Raw genomic sequence first — 7765 nt, 5'->3', positions numbered from 1 at the left:
GAAAGGTCCTTGACAGAGATGTTTCTGAACTGTGGTGTCAGTGATCAGCACTGAATATCCCATTGCCTGCCAAGAGAACAAACAAGCCTGTCTTGGTGGAAATGCAACCATGTTGGTGAAATTCTATTTTACATACATTGGGTATATTGTCAGAAGGGGCCAGTTCTTGGAAAAGACATCATGATGAAAAAGGCAGAGTATCACAGAAAGAAAGGAGGACCCCCAACAAGATGGATTGACAAAGTAACTGTAACAGTGGACTCACACATGTTAAAGATTGTGCAGATGACATAAAACAGGACATAGTTCTGATCTTTTTATTGGCTTGCTATGAGTTGTAGTCAACTTGATGGCATATAGCACTAACAATCACAATCTAACTATCTGATAGAAGATTTCTTTCTTTCTTCTTGGATTTCTAACTAGAGTAACGACATGAATCCATAAAGGCAGAGAGAATGCTCATCCACAGCTTTAGTTCCATAGTCTAGCAAAGATGCTGGCATAGACCAAAGACACTATAAAATACATTCCTAAATGGAAAATATCTTGAATATATAAATATGGCTTAAACCCAACGTGTGAAAGATAAACTATCAAACAGGAAAACAGACAAAAGACACAAACAGGTATAAAATGTGAATTGTTAATAAACATAAAAATACTCTCAAGTTCAGTACTATAAAGGGCAATATAAATAAATTCAAGAGATTGCATTTTATGATAATTAGACTGGCCAAAGGTCAGACAACATCAAGAGGTGCTGCAGATAATGGGTCAATAACTCCACATGGACACTAGGCAGGCAGGGAGATGAGTTATTATTACCACTTTGGAAAAGAAATGGCATTATTTTATAACTGCTAGGAACAAACAAGTTCACCATGGAGAGGGTAAGACCAGGATGCTCCTTGGAATCTTTGTCTAACATACTTTGGACATGTTGCAAGGGGGGCGGGGCGCCAAACCTTAGAGAGGGACATTACACTTGGGAGGGTGGAGGGACAGCATAGTAGAGGAAGACCCTCGATGAGATGGATTGATTCAGTAACTGGGGTAATGGGGGGGGAGTGTCAGAGACAATAAGATTGGAACAGGATAGAGCAGGGTTTAGGGCTGTTGTACACAGGGTCACTATGAGTCACAGGCAACTCAATGGCACATAACAACAACAATAACAAGAAGCATACGTATATTTTACAACCCAGTTTTTCTTTTAAGTCTACATTTTTGCTTACATGTATTAGTACAAATTATAAGAATACACATTTGGGGCTAGGGGGTGGGGTTTGGGGAGGTGCGGGGGGAGGATTGTGTACCAATGAGGGAGTTTTTCTTTTGCTTTTCAAGGAGAGGAGCAAATAGGGGGGGGGGGGGGAGGGGTTTGTGCGGGGAGAAGGGTGCAACAATGAATGAATGGAATCCCAAAATCTCTGTAGATGTTCATTGAAATGAAAAATAAACAACCTAAATTTAAAAAAAAAAAAAAAAAAAAGAATACACATAACAGAAAGTTGAGACTAGCAAAAAGCTGGAAACAATTCAAAGTTGGGAAAAAGCTAGAAACAACTCAAGTTACCTGACAAGAATAAATGGATAATGCATTTTGGAATATTTACATAGTAAAAAAAAAAAAACAAAACAAAAAAACCCTTAAAAAATAAAAATTAACCAGGCCATGTACAACTAGTTTCTTCATGCCAAACTAAACCATGTGTTGTTCAAGGATAAGTGTGGTAACATTTTAAAGAAAAGAAAGAGGATATTAAATATAAAATACAGGGCAGTAGTAAACACTGGGAAGAGGTAAAAGTATTATTTGGAGAGGGGCACCCGAAAGACTTCAGTGAGAAAAGAAATACACTTTTAAGAGACATAAACAACTTTTTCATCTTTTAAATCACACACACACACACACACACACACACACACACACTCTCTCTCTCTCTCTCTCTCTCTCTCTATGCTCTTTTGTGTACACTATTTAAAAATACTAAAAATAAGTGAATGAATGAGAATTGTTAGCCAAGCTAACAACTGTCAAGAGTTGCAGGTACAAAAGCAAGCTCAGGAATCAGTATATGTTAAGATCAAGAGATTTGGATGTGACTGACTAAAACATTGAGTTCAATAAGCAACAGTGAGAGGGTAGAGCTGGAAAAGGCAAGTAGGGGTTAGAATATATAAAACCAAACCAAACTAAACCAAAAAGCACCCAAACCGCACATTTCATTCTTGCAGGACCATTACTTAAGTATCACCTAAGCAGTGTGCCCTTTTCCATTGACCCCATTGCACACCTCGTACCTCCATCTCCTGCCGTACTTCTGCTCCTAAGCACACTTTCAGGACTAATATAAATTTATTAATTGTCTCTATCACTAGAAAGTGAACTCCATTACTGCAATGATTTTATCTGTTTTGTTCATTGCTTTATCCCTAGACATAAAATATTATGACACATAACTGACATTATAAATATTTGGCGCCTGAAGAAATCAGCCAACCAGTCACCTATATGTTTATGTGGAAACTGAATTACAAAGAGGTAGCTTTGCCTGAGATCAGGGTGTGAGTCAGTGGGAACGTCAAAATGCAAATACAGGCAAGTTGGCCCCAGACTGGTTTGTGTAGTTCAGCACAGCATGGTACAGTATAATATAATCTAGTACAGGGAAACTTGTAAGAGCTGGAACGTGGTAGGAATACCTTGTTTTCTGTCTCTGATATGGTACAATCTTATCACCTTTTTAGCTTTCAATTTAGTACTGAATATTTGCATTTTCTTTCCTTATAAAGGTTCAAGCTTTTGCAAGTTTTAGTGTACACACATGGGGCTCTGGTGGCTTAATGATAAGGAGTTGTGTTGCTAACTCAAAGGCATGCAATGTTCAGTGGTAAGAAGTTGCACTGCAGTCTCAAAGGCATGCAGTTCAAATCCACCAGCTGTCCCACAGGAAATAACAGGGGCAATCTCCTCCTGTGTGATCTGAAAAATCCTGTGAAGGGTAAGCTATGAGTTGGTTCTGACTTGACATTATATAAAAATAGATTCATAAGGATTGCCAAATCTATTAATACTGTAATTTGTCAGATATTTTAGGACTTTTCACATGAATAAATTATCGTACCAGAAATAACAACCTGTTTTGGTCTCTGGACTGTTGTTTGATGTTGTTAGGTGCCACTGAATTGAGTACAACTGATAGCAAACCTATGAACAAAAGTTCTGAACACAGTCCCGTCCTGCACCATCCTCACACTTCCTGACACACAAGAGCCCACTGCAGCAGTGACTGTGTCAATCAGCCGGGTTGAGGGTCATTCTCTCTTTTGCTGACTCTCCACCCTCCCCAAAATCATGTCCCTTTCCAAGGAATACTTCATAACAATATGTCCTAAGTATGTGAGGCGAAACCTCATCATTCTTGCCTCCAAAAAACACTCCGGGTGCACCCTCTCTAAAACCTATCTGTTTGTTCTCATGGCTGCCTATGGGTTGTTCAGTGCTCTTCTCCAACACCACAGTTCAAAGGCATCAATTCTTGTTCTGCTATCCTTATTCACTGTCTAGGTCTCAGATGCATAGCTAGTAACTGGAAAGACTATGGCCTGAATCAGATGCACCTTAGTCTTCAAACTGACATCACTACTCCTCAATAATTTGGACAGGTCTCTAACTGCAGCTTTTCCCAGTGCAATGCATTTCCTCATTTCCTGACTGCTCGTACTAAGGGTATTAAGTGTGGATCCAAGCAAGATGAAGCTTGTCTCTGGACTATAAATCCTAAATTTTGTTAAGGAAATATATTCACTGAATAAATCACCAAAGAATGTACAAAATGCAACTGACAGTAAGAACAGCTCCCACTTATCAAATTGGTGAGAAAAAAAAAATAAAATACTTGGTATTGCTAAGAGTGTGATAAACTAACACTTTATATGGTGGTGGTGGTGGTGGTGGTGGTGTTATATGCCATTGAGTTGCCTGCAACTCATAGTGACCCTATGTATAACAGCTCTGAACCCTGCTCTATCCTGAACCAATCTATTGTCTCTGATACACCTACCCCTATTACCCCAGTTACTGAATCAATCCATCTCATTGAGCCTCTTCCTCTCTTAAGCTGTCCCTCCACCATCCCAAGCATAATGTCCCTCTCTAAGGACTGGTCCCTTCTTGCAATATGCCCAATGTACGTCAGATGGAGCTTCAGAATCCTTGTGTCCTGTGACGAACCTGTTTGTCTTCTTAGCAGTCCATGGTATGTTCAGTCCTCTTTGCCAACACCACAGCTCAAAGGCATCAATTCTCCTATCTTCTATCATTGTCCAGCTTGCTGATGTATAGCACATAATTGCAAAGACCATGGTCTGGATTAGGTACACCTTAGTTTCCAGACAGACATTATTGCTCTTCTGTACCCTGGAGATGTCTCTGACAGCAGACTTTCCCAATGCAACTTAACTTTTGATTTACTGGTATCAATAATGTTGATTGTGGAGCCAAGCAAAAACTAAAACTGTTAATAATCTCAAACTCTTCACTGTCTATGGTGTAGGAAGGAGTATAATTTGGGCATAACTGTTTGGCAAAGAATATAGCAATTTTAACAGAAACCTAGAAGTTGTGCACAGCCTTGGAAGTATGAACTCCATTTCTGGAAACTTAGGTATAGGAAATAAAAAAAGATTTGGGAAAATAGTAAATCATGTTTAGGCTAACATTGTTTAGTTAAACATTCTTAAAAAGAAGTTAAGAATTGTTGACATGTCCTAAAATAGGAATTAATTAAATTATCATACAATGTCAAATGGGCTGTTGAAGATATGAAAAAATGTTTTATATTTCATAAAAAATTACACTTTCACTTCTGTGAAAAACACAGTTCCTAAAACAAACAAACAAACAAACAAACACAGTTCCTAATTTGAGGATATTATCAGGGATCATTCTAGACAGACTGTTACAATTTGCAGCTGAGACGGAACCAACTCCCAGTGGCATCCACTTCCTAAACAACATGCCTCTGGAAACTCTATGAACTTTGATAATTGATGATAGTTTTAGAAAGGCTTCAGGCCTTCTGTTCATAGGGTCACTATGAGTCGTGCTCAACTCGATGGCAATCAACAACACACTGCACGAGATGAGATTGCTCATCTTTTCCCTGCAGAGCAGCTGGTGGATTTGAACTGTGTGACTTGAGATAGCAGTGTAGCTCCTTGGCATGTCATTAGAACTTCCTCTGGATAGATAAAATATGCTTATTTTTTTTAAATTGTCTATATTTTAAATATTTTCTCTTCTTGCCAGTATTTTCAAAGTTATAAACATGTATTGTTGTAATAATTTAAAAACCAAGTGGTTTTTATTAATTTAACAAAAGACTAGGGCTATTGCAACTACAATCTAACCAAATACAGCTGAAGCATCTTTGGCTTTGTCTTCCACTCCTCATTATATGATATATATTAAGATTTGTTTGGCTCACAGGTGTTCAATCTGGTTAAGATATGAGGGAAAATTCTCCCGGCTTAATTGCTATGGTAACATTTTAGAGTTGAAAGAAAGCCTAGGCTTTTTAAATCGAATCCTTTTCATTTCTCAAGATAAGAAACCTGAGAGAAGTTAAAGACACTGCATGATTTATTTAGGGTTACAAGGTTAGTTGAGCAACTATAATCCAATATCAGATTCTTAGTTTACCTACTCCCAAGAATTTGCCTTAACACCCTCCCAGGATTAATGATCTTGGCTATCATTTTATAAAGCTGACAGTTTTAAAACCCAAGAGATATTCTAACATCAGTTCACGAAAGGTGTACATACTCTTAAATGAACTATCAAGTACTAGAAGAAATAAGATGATATTTCTAAACCACAAGTTCAGGAGAACACAGAGGATTCTCCATGTTGTTTGATATTATTAGCACCCTAGAAAGAGTATGAATTTTGAAATAAGAACAGATTTATTTCTAAGAGGATGTTAAGAACCACTATACATGATTAACTGCCTTTAAGGAAAAAAAAATACTTGATACAATTATGGTGTGGTTTTTGATGGCCTAGTAGGTAAGGAGTTGTGTTGCCAACCCAAAGACAAGTGGTTCAAATCTACCAGCTACTACTTGGAGAAAGATGGAAACCTCGGCGAGCCGGGGAGCGAGGCCCCCAGCCGCGACTGACATGGTGTTTCCACAAAGCAGGCGTTCGGGCTCGTCGCACCTCCCCCAGCAACTCAAATTCACCATCTCGGACTCGTGAGACCACATCAAAGACGAGTTTCAGCTGCTGCAGGCCCAGTACCATAGCCTGAAGCTCGAGTGTGACAAGCTGGCCAGTGAGAAGTCGGAGATGCAGCGTCACTATGTGATGTACTACGAGATGTCATAGATGTCGTACGGCTTGAACATTGAGATGCATAAGCAGGCCGAAATTGTCAAGAGGCTGAACGGCATCTGCTCACAGGTCCTGCCCTACCTGTCCCAGGAGCACCAACAGCAAGTCTTAGGGGCCATTCAGCGGGCGAAACAGGTCACCGCTCCTGAGCTGAACTCCATCATTCAACAACAGCTCCAAGCCCACCAGCTGTCCCAGCTGCATGCCCTGGCCCTGCCTCTGGCCCCACTGCCTGTGGGTCTGCAGCCGCCGTCACTGCCAGCGGTCAGCGCGGGCACCAGGCTCCTGTCGCTGTCGGCGCTGGGCTCACAGGCCCACCTCTCCAAGGAAGATAAAAACGGGCATGACGGGGACGCCCACCAGGAGGACAAGGGCGAGAAGTCCGATTAGTGGCCAGGATGGGGGAGGGCACGGCCAGGAAGGTTCGGGAACCCAGGTTCGGAACCACGTCAAGCTGCACAGCGTGTACCCTCCACGGGGCGTGGCCAGCGGCTAGCTTCACACCTCCCCACCCTCCCGGGCAACCCTTCTGTGGCTCCCACCACTGACCGCGTCCCCCTAGGCCTGGAGGGGGTCACCGGGAGGCAGGTCTTAGTAGAGCGAACCTCAACACTTCAGCACCCCCTGCATGCCCCTGTTCTGCACACGTGTTAACTGACAATCCGCCCCCTGGCCCTGGGGGGACACACCATGGCCACCCTCCCTGACACTGCATGTGATGCGATACGATGCTAGCTGCCCCCGCCCCCGGGCATCCCCTGTCTCCCTCCACCCCCAGACCCAATTCTGCACCTTCCTCCACCTCCTCCTGTTCTAGGACACCCCCTGCCCACCCAGCCCTCTCCCTTCCCCCACAGAGGAGGGGGCAGAGGGCAGCAAGCTTAGTGGGGACTCGCGGGGTGGGGTTGGGAGACCCAGACTTCCCCTCCTCCCCTTCCCAAATAAAGATGAGGGTACTAAAAAAAAAAAAAAAAGATAGAAACCTCTTCCTGTACAATTCACAGCCTCTGATAGCCTGCTGCCAGATTAGGGGTGAGTTGATTGTGACTTGATGGCAAGGGGTTTTTTTTTTTTGTTTGTTTTCATAAGCAAAGATTCTAGATACCATATATTGTTATATATGCCACTGACTGTGACTCATAGCGGCCATAAGAACAATGGATCTGAATCCTGCTTTATCTTGTGCTATGACATACTTCAGCCCATTGCTCTAGTCACTGTGCTAATCCATCCTGTTAAAAGTCTTCTTCTGTGACGTTGACCATCCACCTTTAGGACTTCTCAAAGTGTAATATGCAGACTCCAAGACCCTTTCAAGGGCTCTGCAAAGTTAAAAAGTACTTTTCTAATAATTCTCATTGA

At 41.7% G+C, this 7765-nt stretch overlaps 1 pseudogene; it reads left to right on the top strand.

Moving 5' to 3' along the window:
• Nucleotides 1-6190: 6190 nt before the first annotated feature.
• Nucleotides 6191-6793, top strand: LOC102850404 (annotated as a pseudogene).
• Nucleotides 6794-7765: the final 972 nt, after the last annotated feature.

This window comes from Elephantulus edwardii, unplaced genomic scaffold, assembly GCF_000299155.1.
Source record: "Elephantulus edwardii isolate Elephantulus edwardi_28Jun2011 unplaced genomic scaffold, EleEdw1.0 scaffold00254, whole genome shotgun sequence".
NCBI lineage: Eukaryota > Metazoa > Chordata > Mammalia > Macroscelidea > Macroscelididae > Elephantulus > Elephantulus edwardii.
This window is presented reverse-complemented; position numbering and strand designations above follow the sequence as displayed.